Here is a 12,284-nt window from a genome sequence, read left to right as displayed (position 1 = left end):
GCCATCCACCTCTCTCCCAAGGTCTCCATTAATGGCGCCCGAGCCTCTGTTTAATGGCGTGGCTATGTCTCACTCGACTGAGATTTAAGAGAGAAAAAATGAAATCTGAAAGCACGGATCTTGATGTAAGATCCGACGGACCTATATAGCATCTACTGTGACTTATAGCAAGACTGATGAATATATAAGGACGATTAATTTTTTTTGATCAAAGAAGGGCTTGCCCCTTCCGATTTTCATTACTGAAAACCACCACAATTCACAAGAAGTTCAGCACAACTCCAGCCTAACACGAAGGACTAAAAGCTACCAAATTGAAATCGCAACATCGCAAGAGGCCAACAAAGGCCAAACATCCGTGCTAGAACGCAACATTTCACAACCGATGACACAATCCACATCCTAAACCTATTATTACATCAAAAGAAACCAGGAAACTAGTCTCCACGGCGAGCGGCGATGAGCTCTTTCGTGTCCTCAAGACGCTGCTTGAGAACATCCACGGATTCCTCCACCAGCCTTTGGCGCTTGTTGCGGAGCATGTCATTCTCGTCCATAAGTGTCTTGACAATGACGCCGGTCCTCTTCAACAAGGCCCTGGTCTCCTCCTCCTGGTCTGCACTTCGGACGATCTTCTCGCTCAGCAGGTCACGCTCGGCCCGGAGCCTCTCATTGCCCTCCCTTAGTTGCCGGATGACGCCGGTAGCCTGTTCAAACGAGGCTTTCATGCCGTCCTGCAACCTCGCCCAGCTGAAGATCTGATCCATCTAGCTATGGACGATCGCATGCATGCGCCTATAACAGTCATCGCCTGCCCGCGAGAAATTGTCCCAGGCTGCCGCGGTGCGGCGGGGCATCTCTGCTGCATTCGTGGCGCGGCGGGACATCTCTGCTGCTTCCACGGCGCGGCCGGACCAGTCTGCTGCATCGATGACGCGGCGGGACCTCCGTGCTACTTCAGCGGCGCAGCAGGACCTCTGTGCTGCTACTTCCGCGTGGCGGGAGATGTCGGCTTCTCTCACAGCGAGGCGGGACATCTCTCGTGCTTCCGCTTCCATGCTCGCCTCTCCCTGGTGGCAATCTCTCGACCCAGAACTCACGCTGGCCATGGCAGACGCAAGGGAAGGATGCTGAATGACTTGTTTGTTTTTGTGGATGAGGAGTTGAGGAGGAATGTGCAGTCTTCTTGGCACACTAGTATTTATAACCGAGTACTAATACACTCCTAAGTGGGAAACCGTTTAGGTTATGATCGGTGTGAACAGGTTTGCAATTCAATATAGCGTGGAGTAATTTGGAATTTGACGAGACGCAAGCTCAAAATTTATTAACGGTTCTAGTTTCGAAGTGCGGCACTATTCTCGAATGGAGTACTTCTTTTTCTAGTCCCTCCTTTCCTGTTTTATAGGGCTTATCTCAAAATTTTAGTTTTTCCATTTTATAATGCTCAATTTAGTTGTTCCGCAACACATGTTCAGATTCCAAGGTGCATTAAATCATTGCATGCAAGTATTAAGAGAAAATTGACCAATGCATGTACTTTATGCATGCATGCATTGCAATTAATGCATTGATAAACATAATTTTTTGAGAAAAACAAGAGCATTAATTAGGTGCTTTTGCAAACTATAAAAAATATTCCAGCACTCACCATCTTGGTTGGTGAGATTTTTTAATTAAGACCTATAAACCGGAAAGGAGGGAGTACTACTGTGTACGTGCAATAACCGGCACCGTCGTATACATATCTTATGGTTAATGGGGCGTTCGACAAGAATAGCCGTGTGGCGAGCTCTAGGCTAGTCTTTTTTCAGACTCATTAAACCTATCTCTCGGGACTTCTCGCACGCACCATTGTGCCACCCACAAAAACTTGTACTCTGAGTTTAGTAGTACGTTATACAGGAAGAGAAGAGGTGCATGCACGCACTCGTCCTCTCACACACGCATCTGTTTTTTCTCGAAAAGGAGGATGATGACCCCCGGCCTCTGCATCTGGGAGTCACACACGCAAATTATTGAAATATATCGAGTGCAGTGCTTTGATGTGTCGCGTCAACTCATACATCAATGAGAAGTTTGATTATCCTCTCCCTCGCGGACTTAACTGCACCTGCCTTTGGCTGTATGATAGGTTGGTCACACACCTGTCAGGCCCACCTGTGATACACACAAAGGCAGGAGCGCCCCTCCCTCGCCCATGAGCATGGTGGCTGGCAAGACTAGGAGAAGCTGTCGCTACATGCTCTCCCTCCCGCACGCGGTGGACATGCAGCAGTTCAATCGGTGTCAGATGGCCAGAAGCGTACTATAGTACTCCTCCAGTGCAGTAGTATTCCATCATTGTTTGACTTCCCGAAGAGGCGAAGAGCCAAGCGCAGCTCGGACGCTCGTGTGGCAGTTTCATGTGTTGAGTAGTCTAGGATAGCATGTACCGTGCCTGCAAGCTTAAAATCGTTGGGGTCGGCTCCATGCTATGTGGCCGTCTCAAAGTTTTTAAAAAAAAATTAAAATAGTCTTCTGGCCCTACCCGAAAACTACCGCGTGTACTGCCCGGGAAAAGCCCCGCCCTCAACTTTTAACTACGCGAAAATAGTTCGAGCTTGTTCGTTCTATATAAATACAGTACTTACTATATGTTTATTCACCCGTGGGATTGTTCAATGAATGGAGGGGCGGGGAGCACAAGAGAACAATACTGTAGTACTACTAGTAGTAAGTAGGAGTCATACAGTAGTCACCTTAAATAGAGAGTTTCTTTTCTTTAATGCCACGTACACAAATTGAAACGCTTGTTGTGGAGAGAAAAAAACATAATCACTCCACTATATATGGACGCAGGGGCCTGAGCGCTTGCTTTACTCGGGTTGCCCTCTTCATTCTCTCATCCTCTCCAGATATAAAACAAGACAGTGGTAGCGACATTTTCTCTCAGCTCACCGCTGGTCACAGATCCGGCCGGATCCCTTCGGCCGGTGTGTGTAGAGGACTAAAAGGTGCATCGTTCGCGCGGTCATCGCCGCCGAGGGAGGAAACCCACAGCTGTCGGAGGGGCCCGATCCTCTGCTCGTGCCGTTCTCTCCAACACATGGCCGGCTCGAGAGGTCCTCCGACCCTTCTTCCTCCCTGCCGTATTGTCCGCAGATCCGACCTGCCGCCGCCGACATCCCGGCGACCCTCAGGTATAAGTTCTTCGAAAGCGGCCTTGCTCTACTGCCACAGCTCCCCACGTGTCTGCATGTGCATCTTTTTCTACTCCCATCAGCTCTTCCAAAGCCACCTAAATTTTTAGTGTTATTAGAGGTAAAGATACTTCATGCATTCAAATCTAGGGCTTTGTTCAAACAAAGAAGAAAGGGGGAAAAGTTGTAGCATGAATCTAGGACTTGATTCAAAGAGGAAATAATATGGTGAAAGTAGTAGAGACCGGATACCCAACCGGTCTCTTGGTTGAAAAGGGAAATAATGGGAAAACACAGTACAAACTGGATAAGGAACATATCTATTATTGGTTGAAAAAAGGATAGAAAGTGGCGGTTGGTGGACAAGTCAACAGAGTATGTCCAGGATTAGATTTTCTGCCATCACATAGTAAAAGGTCTCCAGGATTAGATTTGCTGCCCTCACATAGTAAAAGGTCTCATGATTAGATTTGCTGCCCTCACATAGTAAAAGGTCTCCAGGATTAGATTTGCTGCCCTCACATAGTACAAGGTCTCCAGGATTAGATTTGCTGCCCTCACATAGTACAATGGCACTCCTGCTGTTTTCCCCAGTATGATAAGTAAGTTGCTCCTTTACGCTGCTGAGTGTCCTGGTGTCCCCACAGTCCCATGCCCTTAAACCAACTCTTTAGCTGCTGTTTGATTTACTGTGTCTGGTAAACAAGCAATGCCACCATTAAAGTAATCCCATATTTGAGGAATCTCATTGTTGATCATAATGCTTCTGGTAACATGAAGCATTGCTGACATTTTAAAATTTCTACTGTCCTTGCGTGATTGCCATTAACATAATTAAGATGCTTCTTTTCATTTTGTATATGTTTCGTATATTCTTATTGACCAGCAACTGTTTACTTTCTATCTTTTTGTGCAGATAGGGATATCCATTTCACCTTGTTGCTATTGTGACCTTTTGGTGAACTACACAAAACACTTTTTTTTGGAATGAGTGTCTTGTGCAGCTCAACTAAAATATCACGTCGGCAACATCTCTCAATTTTGGTGGAACTGCACAAAATGGTGATTGGAGTTTCCAAAATCTCCATCAAGTTCTGCTGGTAATCTCGTGCAACATTTTATTAGCCTTTGCAAGATGGAGCCGTCACTGTCGCCACAATGGCACTTTATTTTAGTGGAACTGCACAAAAGGATAAGAAAATTATAGTTGCACCTTACATGAGCCAGACAGCCAACCTTAATGTTCCTCAATTTTAGTGCAACTACTAAAGAAGAACCTGCCAGCTCACAAGAGCAAGTACTTCTTGCTAGCTGAATGATGCAATCTTTGCTTCATTTCAGGTGAACTGCAGAAAAAGGCGCATGAATTGAATCATGGAACTCTAGGCAGACCTCATCCAAGTAGAGCTGGAGGTTGAGTTCAAGGAGGCCGTTATTAAAGAGAAATCATGCTCTCATGTCACCTTGTTTGTGTTGTGCAAACATGCTGTGCAAACAATAATACTCAACTACAGATGTTGTGATGGTCAAGAGCATTCACCAAGTTCTTCGATTGTATGACATGGCTAGCCAAGATGGATTTAATCCCAATATTCACTTTATCAAAAGGCTCTAATGAGTTGGTTCTGAATCTTGCAAGCTGGGAATCAGTGAGATGTGTAGGCATCTTTGTTGTACTTATTATTTGATTCTTATTTGTTGGTCCTGATTCTTGCAAGCTGGGAATCAATGAGATGTGTAGGCATCTTTGTTGTACTTATTATTTGGATCTTATTTGTTGGTTCTAAATCTTGCAAGCTAGGAAGCAATGAGATGTGTAGGCATCTTTGTTGTACTAATTATTTGGATCTTATTTGTTGGTTCTGAATCTTGCAAGCTGGGAAACACGGCATGATGATGAAAAGGACAACAACCATAACAAACAGTTCAAACTTGGTAGTATTATCTTTGTGAAAGTGTGACAAATGTGTTGATCGTGTGCGTAGAATAATAATTCTAATTGTTGTGCATGTTGATCCTGTGGCACTGATAGAACGAGCGAATGCATTGCTTGTTTTAAGTATAAATTTCTATTAAAGCTAATTAAATTTAAGTAAAGTGACCACTAACTCATGTTATTACAGTACCAATACAGACCCGCTCGTGAACCGACGTGTGGCCGAGGGTGCATCTTCGGCCGGGCGTGCAGCGGACGAGGGAGGGGTAGTAACTGTTGTCGCCTGTACACACTCAGCTTACTGTTGAATCCAGTTCCCCAAGGCTGAAAACTGAGCTGCTGCCGCCGTCTACACACTCTTTCACTCGAAGAGACTCCAATGGCGATCCCAGGGGTGAGCCTGCTGGATATGGACTTCAGCAAGGAGTTCCCCTTTGAGTTCGCCGTTCAGTCCTATGGCTGCACCAAGTTGAATGTGATGTACACCAACGATACGGACTCGATGAAGCTCTGCCTCGCCGCAGTCCTATGGCTGCACCAGGTTCTGGAGCATTCGCCCGTTTCATCGGCAGCGCCGACTGCACCTTCGCTACGGTGGAGAGAAGGAAGAACGCGATGATTCAGCCATCTGGTGCAACAAGCTTGTCGACATCCAGAAGCAACACAAGATCATCAGCAACGGGCAGGAGAAGGACTCCGTGGTTGACCTTGCTGAGACCATCATCGACCCCTGATATGCCAACATGAAAGAAGACCACCTGAACACGTGGGAGGTACCTCTGAATCTAGCCTACATAACCTACGCGGCCAAGGACGCATACGCATGCTACGACATGTACAGGCAGATCTTGGACATGAGGGTGTGTCTGCTTCCCGTAACCGACGAGTACATGGACAGCTGCAGCGTCATGATCAAGCGTGCCAGGAAGGTCTAGATGTTGTACTTTATCTGTTTATAAGCACCTTTATCATCTGAGTGTTTCATGCATTAGCCTATGTGTCATAATTATCTGTTTTGTCCGAAATATTTCTTTTAAGAACCCGTTAACATGATTGCTTTTTTTAGTGGCTATTTGCTTATGATGTGAACTAGTTCACTTGTCCATAAAAAAACTAGTTCACTCGGCTGCCGTGCTTTGAATCTCCTTCCTCCCAACATATTCCCCTCCTCAGGTGGACCCAGCAGGTCTCTGAATTTTCTCCCACTTTCTTTTTCGATGTAAACTGAGTTTTCTCCCAGTAATTTCCCCTAGAACCAACTCAACTGTCCCACGTCTAGCCTAAAAAATAATAATACCCCACGTACTATTAACTCATAAAATTAAAATGATATTTTATTTCATAAGCTGAAAGTTCTTACAAAATAATAATAATAATTGTTTATATATAACTTGGCAAGTTAACTCCTAGCGATTGCGTACATAAGCTTGCAAAGATTTTACTGACATGCAATCATGTGTTTATGATTTTATAACATTTTTCCGTCTAGCCCAACATGATATTTTCACCCAGCCCAGCAAGTTCGCAGATTTCGAGAAAAATGCAAATGGGATTTAAATGGGCTGCATAGATGCTCCATCATTGTTTCACCCAGCCCACCAAATGGACTAAAAAACAAATGGACTGGCTGACATGTGGGCCAGTAGGTCGAAGCCTAAGAAGGCGTTGGATTTACATCCAATGGCCGACATTCTTCTTCAATCTCTCGTCTTCTTCCCCCAGCGCTGCCGGAACTGCCATAGTGGGTGGCTGACTTGTGGGCCTACTAAGTTGACGAGGACGGAGGGCTTTGTCAACTTAGTCAATATGAACGATTCTAGCTCCAGTGACCGTACGATGTCCATCCAACGGCCATAGTGCTTCTTCAACCTCTGGTCTTCTTGCTCCATCCGCCCAAAGCTGCGCCGGTCGTGCCGCGTGCTCCTGCCTCTCGTGGCCGGCTATGATGCCGCGGAGGCCTCACCGCCCCCTACTCCTCCCACCGCTGGCCCAGGGTATCCCTCTACTCACCCACACCCCCCTGTTATTCTGCGGTGACGGCAGCCTCACGCCACAGCCGAACCAGTGAACCCTCGAACTCCTCTCCGCGTGGGCATCCACTGCCGCGTCTTCCCCGGCTCCGCGTCGTCCCCTTCCTAGGTCTCGCCGTCATCCACCGCCTTGGTGCTCTCGGCACGGCGTGGTCAATGTGGTCAACGACCGACTTCCATCGGAAGAGTACTGTACGTGGAGAGGCTGACAGCTGGGTCCACGGCCACAACCCAGTTTTTTTGTGATTTGCCAAGTAAGTCGCTTTGTCAGGCCTGTTGGGCTGCAAATATTTCAAGACGAGGAGAGCTTCATTCGGCTGGCCGAGAAAATAGCCTATTAGTAATGAGAAATGGGTTGTACATTTTTAAAACACATCAAACCGGCAATTAGTTTCAAATATCTTTTTTTCATTTCGAGATTTTAAATTACATTAATTTTTATGCGTGGAGAATTTGTTGGATTTTATATTGATATACATTTATTTTTGAAATCAATTTGAATGTGAGTCGATATTTCGGGATTAAAAACAGTTCGGACCGCACCGAAATATGCAAAATTTCGTATAATTTTTTAATCGTGGCCACAATATGGGTTGTAATGCTAACAAAAAGAATATGGGCTCCAAAAAACCTTAAGAATTAGCAAATGGGCTGTAAATTATTAGAAATAATGGCATATGGGTTGTATGCTGTTTTCCACAGATTTGAGGCTTTCCTAAAAAAAGGTTGACGCACAAGAAGTGACTGTTGGATGTCCATCGAACGGCCCTCGTGCTTCTTCAATCGCTGCTCTTCCTGCTCCAGCCGCTCAAACAAGCACCGGCGGGACTGTCTGCTCCCTCCTCCCCGCGGCTGGTTGTGCTGCCGCGCAGGCCTCACTGCCCCACCGTACTCCCATCTCTGGCCTATCCATCCCTCTACTCACCCACACCTGCTATTATTCTCCGGCGATGGCAGACGAACCAGTAAACCCTTGTATAGTCGTACTCCCCTCCGCATGGGAAACAACTGTCGAGTCTTCCCTGCCTCTGTGTCGTTCCCTTCCTAGGCCTCGCCGTCGTCCACCGCCCTGGTGCTCTCGGTGCGGCCTGGTCAATGTGGTCAACACTGTCGGTGTCAAAACCGGCGGATCTCGGGTAGGAGGTCCCGAACTATGCGTCTAGGCCGGATGGTAACAGGAGGCAGGGGACACGATGTTTTACCCAGGTTCGGGCCCTCTTGATGGAAGTAAAACCCTACGTCCTGCTTGATTAATATTGATGATATGGGTAGTACAAGAGTAGATCTACCACGAGATCAGAGAGGCTAAACCCTAGAAGCTAGCCTATGGTATGATTGTATGTTGTGATTGTTGTCCTACGGACTAAAACCCTTCGGTTTATATAGACACCGGAGAGGGTTAGGGTTACACAAGGTCGGTTACAAAGGAGGAGATATCCATATACGTATTGCCTAGCTTGCCTTGCACGCCAAGTAGAGTCCCATCCGGACACGACACAAAGTCTTCAATCTTGTATCTTCATAGTCTAACAGTCCGGCCAATGGAGATAGTCCGGCTGTCCGGAGACCCCCTAATCCAGGACTCCCTCAGTAGCCCCTAAACCAGGCTTCAATGACGATGAGTCCGGCGCGCAGTATTGTCTTCGGCATTGCAACGCGGGTTCCTTCTCCGAATACATCACAGAAGAATTTGAATACGAGCATAGTGTCCGACCCTGCAAAATAAGTTCCACATTCCACCGTAGAGAGAATAATATTTTCGCAGGTCTAATTTGCTGGCTTGTTTTGGCAGCATGACGTTACGTCATGGCCTGGTGATTATTCAAACCGTTTCTTTTAACCAGCCCCGCACATAACGCGAAGCAGTTTTTCGACACGTCTTGTCAAAGCAGAGATCGTGTCCCCTTATTACGGGATTCTCATCAATACGGGTGTGGGTAACCCAACCGCGCCATCAATTGCGACGCTTGGGGGATAAGCGAGTTTTACCAGGCAAGTGGGAACACTTAGTTTCGTCCGCCCATATAAAGGGATAAGGATTCACCTTTCTATCCACGCCTTCCTCCTCCCTTACCCATCCGTTTTCGCACACTCGAGCTCTAGCACCCAAGTCCGCACTTCCCACCTCGACCTTCTCCAATCATGTCCGGAGCGGGAGGCAAGTGGATGGTCTCCTCCGTCACGGAGGGAGACATCAAGAAACTGAGGAGAGCCGGATACCTACCCGACGACATCGCTTACCGGCTCCCAGATGAGGGGCAGCTCATCCCCACCCCCAGGCCCCATGAGAGGGTAGTATTCCGCACCCATTTCCTCCGCGGACTGTGATTCCCTCTCCATCCCTTCGTCCGGGGGCTCATGTTTTATTACGACCTGGATTTCCACGATCTGGCCCCGCAATTCATCCTCAACATCTCGGTGTTTATCGTCGTGTGTGAGGCCTTCCTCCACATCAAGCCCCACTTCAGCTTATGGCTGAAGACCTTCAATGTCAAGACGAAGGTGGTGGGCGGCCGTCAGGTGGAGTGCGGAGGCGCCATGGTGGGCAAGATGCCCAACATAACATGGCTCGAGGGCTCCTTTGTGGAAACCATAAAGGGGTGGCAATTGGGGTGGTTCTATATCACCGAGCCGCGCGACCCTGCATGGGCAGCGGCCCCCGAGTTCTCATTTGGCATCCCCACGCGGCTCACCTCCTGGAAAGAGAAGGGCCTGTCCTGGGGTAGTTCGAAAGAGCTGACCGGACTCCAAACATGTATTCAAAACATGGTGGACAAGAAGCTCAAGCTTGTCAACATAGTCCAAGTTATGCTCATCCGCTGGATACTCCCGTGCCAACAACAGGAGTTCAACTTGTGGGAGTTCAATCCGGCGCAGCACCGAACTCTGAACAGGCTCTTCCACACAACTCATGAATACGCCTGGAGCGTGCTGTTCAAAAGTGCCGAGGTGCCCCCCCTATTACGGAGGATCGCGGATTCAGCGCGAAGCGCCAAGCCAGTGCGGTAAGCTACTTTACCTTTCACAGGATACTTATTTTTTATATAGATTGACTCTATGCGGGATCCAAACTCCCGTACCTTTGACAGGACTGGCAGAAGATGGCTGGGCAGATCGACTGTCCTGCTCCTTTGCCCGAAGGCCCCGCAGATGCTCTTCTGGCGAAGATGTTGACTCCAGCCCCTTATACGGTGCCGGAGAAGACCAAGAAGGCCAAGGGAACCCGAAAGAGTTCCCGACGCCAGGCATCATCGGACTCACTGTCCGATGACTCTGCGGCGCACTCTTCCCCCGAAGACGAGGAAGAAGAAGATGCTCCCCCACCGACTGGAGGAGACAAGAAAAGGAAGGCTGCCCCAACCGGGGAGGCCGGAGGGTCCAAGAAGGGAAGGACTCTCCTTCCGGACAGTTCCACCGCTGCCTACGAAGGCGAAGACGAGTGGTTGCCCAGGGTCAAGCCCCCAGGGAGGTCGTAAGTATTCAGATACCAGAGTAACTCATAGGATTCCTTTGTCGCACTGCTTTCCCTAATGACGAACGCAATTATACAGGCCGCCACGAGCCAGTATCGATGTATCATCGGACGGCTCCTTGGGCTTGTCGGACATGGATATCAATCCAGTCCCGGCCGCCACCTCCCCTCATCCTGCCGATGACACCGAGGTGTTGTCTCAAGAGGCACCGGATCGTGGGGAGACAGTCCCGGAGGCGCCTCAAGGTGACCTTCCGGACTCCGGGAGCCGAGGGGACGGGGCCCCTGAGAGCTCCGAGTTCGGCCCTCAGCCGAACACCGTGCCGGAACCTCCAGCGGTTCCAGGCTCGGGCAGGCGGTCTCCTTCTAAGAGGGGCAAGACACCTGTGACGGTGACCTCTGTCCATCCAAAGGCGCCAGACAATCTGCTGGAAGCGCTTCGCAGCGCTTCCATCGACGAGGATCACCGCACTATCATGAGTGCGGTGATCAAGAAGGTTCAGTCCGCCAAGAGCGGATTGACTGAAGCCTATGCCAGCCTTCTAAAAGGCTTTGAGGTAAGTGTTTTAAAATCTAGTAGAAATATTACCGCATAGACAGTAGCCCCTGATGCTTTGTTCGGTGTTCACAAAGAAAATCCGAATAGAGGATCAAATAATATCGCAGGAGTCTAATATAAGTGTGTCAATATGCATATGCAGGCTTCGCTGCTGGCGCCCGCCGCACTAACTGCGGTGGTCGCCGTACTGAAGCAGGACCTTGAGGGGTCCAGGAAAGAGCTCGGCCTTGCCAAGAGGCAGCTCGAGGAGAACAAGGGTAAGTAATACCCTGTCTTATGTATATATATATATATATATAAAAGAGGACGCGATTGCAAAATGACAGGATCATCGTATGTTTGCCAGGGGCCACGACCGAGGTGGCGACCCTGAAGTAAGCGCTAACCAAGGCCGAAGATACAGCGGCCAAGGAGCGCACCGAGCGAGAGAAGCACGAGGCTCGGCTGGGCGAGGTGCAGCAAGAGCTCCAGGCTCTTGTGGCGAAGCACGAGGCGTTGGAGCTTGACTCCAAGACGCGGGAGTCTGAGCTTGCCGCGGCCCTCGAGAGTGTAAAAAGTGCCAAGGCCGAAGACCAAAAGGCCCTCCAAGAGATCGACGCGATGAAGAAGGTAGCAGCGGGTAAGGCTTTCTATATGCAAAGCAAGCATGTAAAAGTAAATTACCGATTACTTACCCGGATCCGGAGCTCTTCAGGAGCATTCGTAGATTTGCCCCGTAGTGTGTCCGATGCCGCACAATTTTTCCAGGCCAAGGACGGAAGCTCGACAGAGAAGCTGTTCTGGTCTCAGTATGCTGAGGCCGAACATCCGGTGCCAATGAGCGACCAGCTGAAGTAGATGGTCGAGCTACATAAGGCGGCCGATCAGGCCATGAAGAGGTTTATAGTCTGGCTGTGGCCAGGCGACGCCCTTCCGAACAGCTTCTTCGGCCTGGTGAGGCGGCTTGTGGATGCGTGCCCGCGGCTGGAGGTCGTCAAGCGATCTGCCTGCATTGAAGGTGCACGTCGGGCTTCTGCCCGTGTGAAATTGCAGTGGGTCAAGCTAGACGCCGTGAAGCTGATCAAGGAGGGTCCGCCGGAGGGCAAGGAGCACCGCCACCCTGAGA

Source organism: Triticum aestivum, chromosome 6A (genome assembly GCF_018294505.1).
Source record: "Triticum aestivum cultivar Chinese Spring chromosome 6A, IWGSC CS RefSeq v2.1, whole genome shotgun sequence".
Taxonomy (NCBI): Eukaryota; Viridiplantae; Streptophyta; class Magnoliopsida; order Poales; family Poaceae; genus Triticum; species Triticum aestivum.
The sequence above is the reverse complement of the archived record's forward strand: the minus strand, read 5'-3'. Positions refer to the sequence as shown.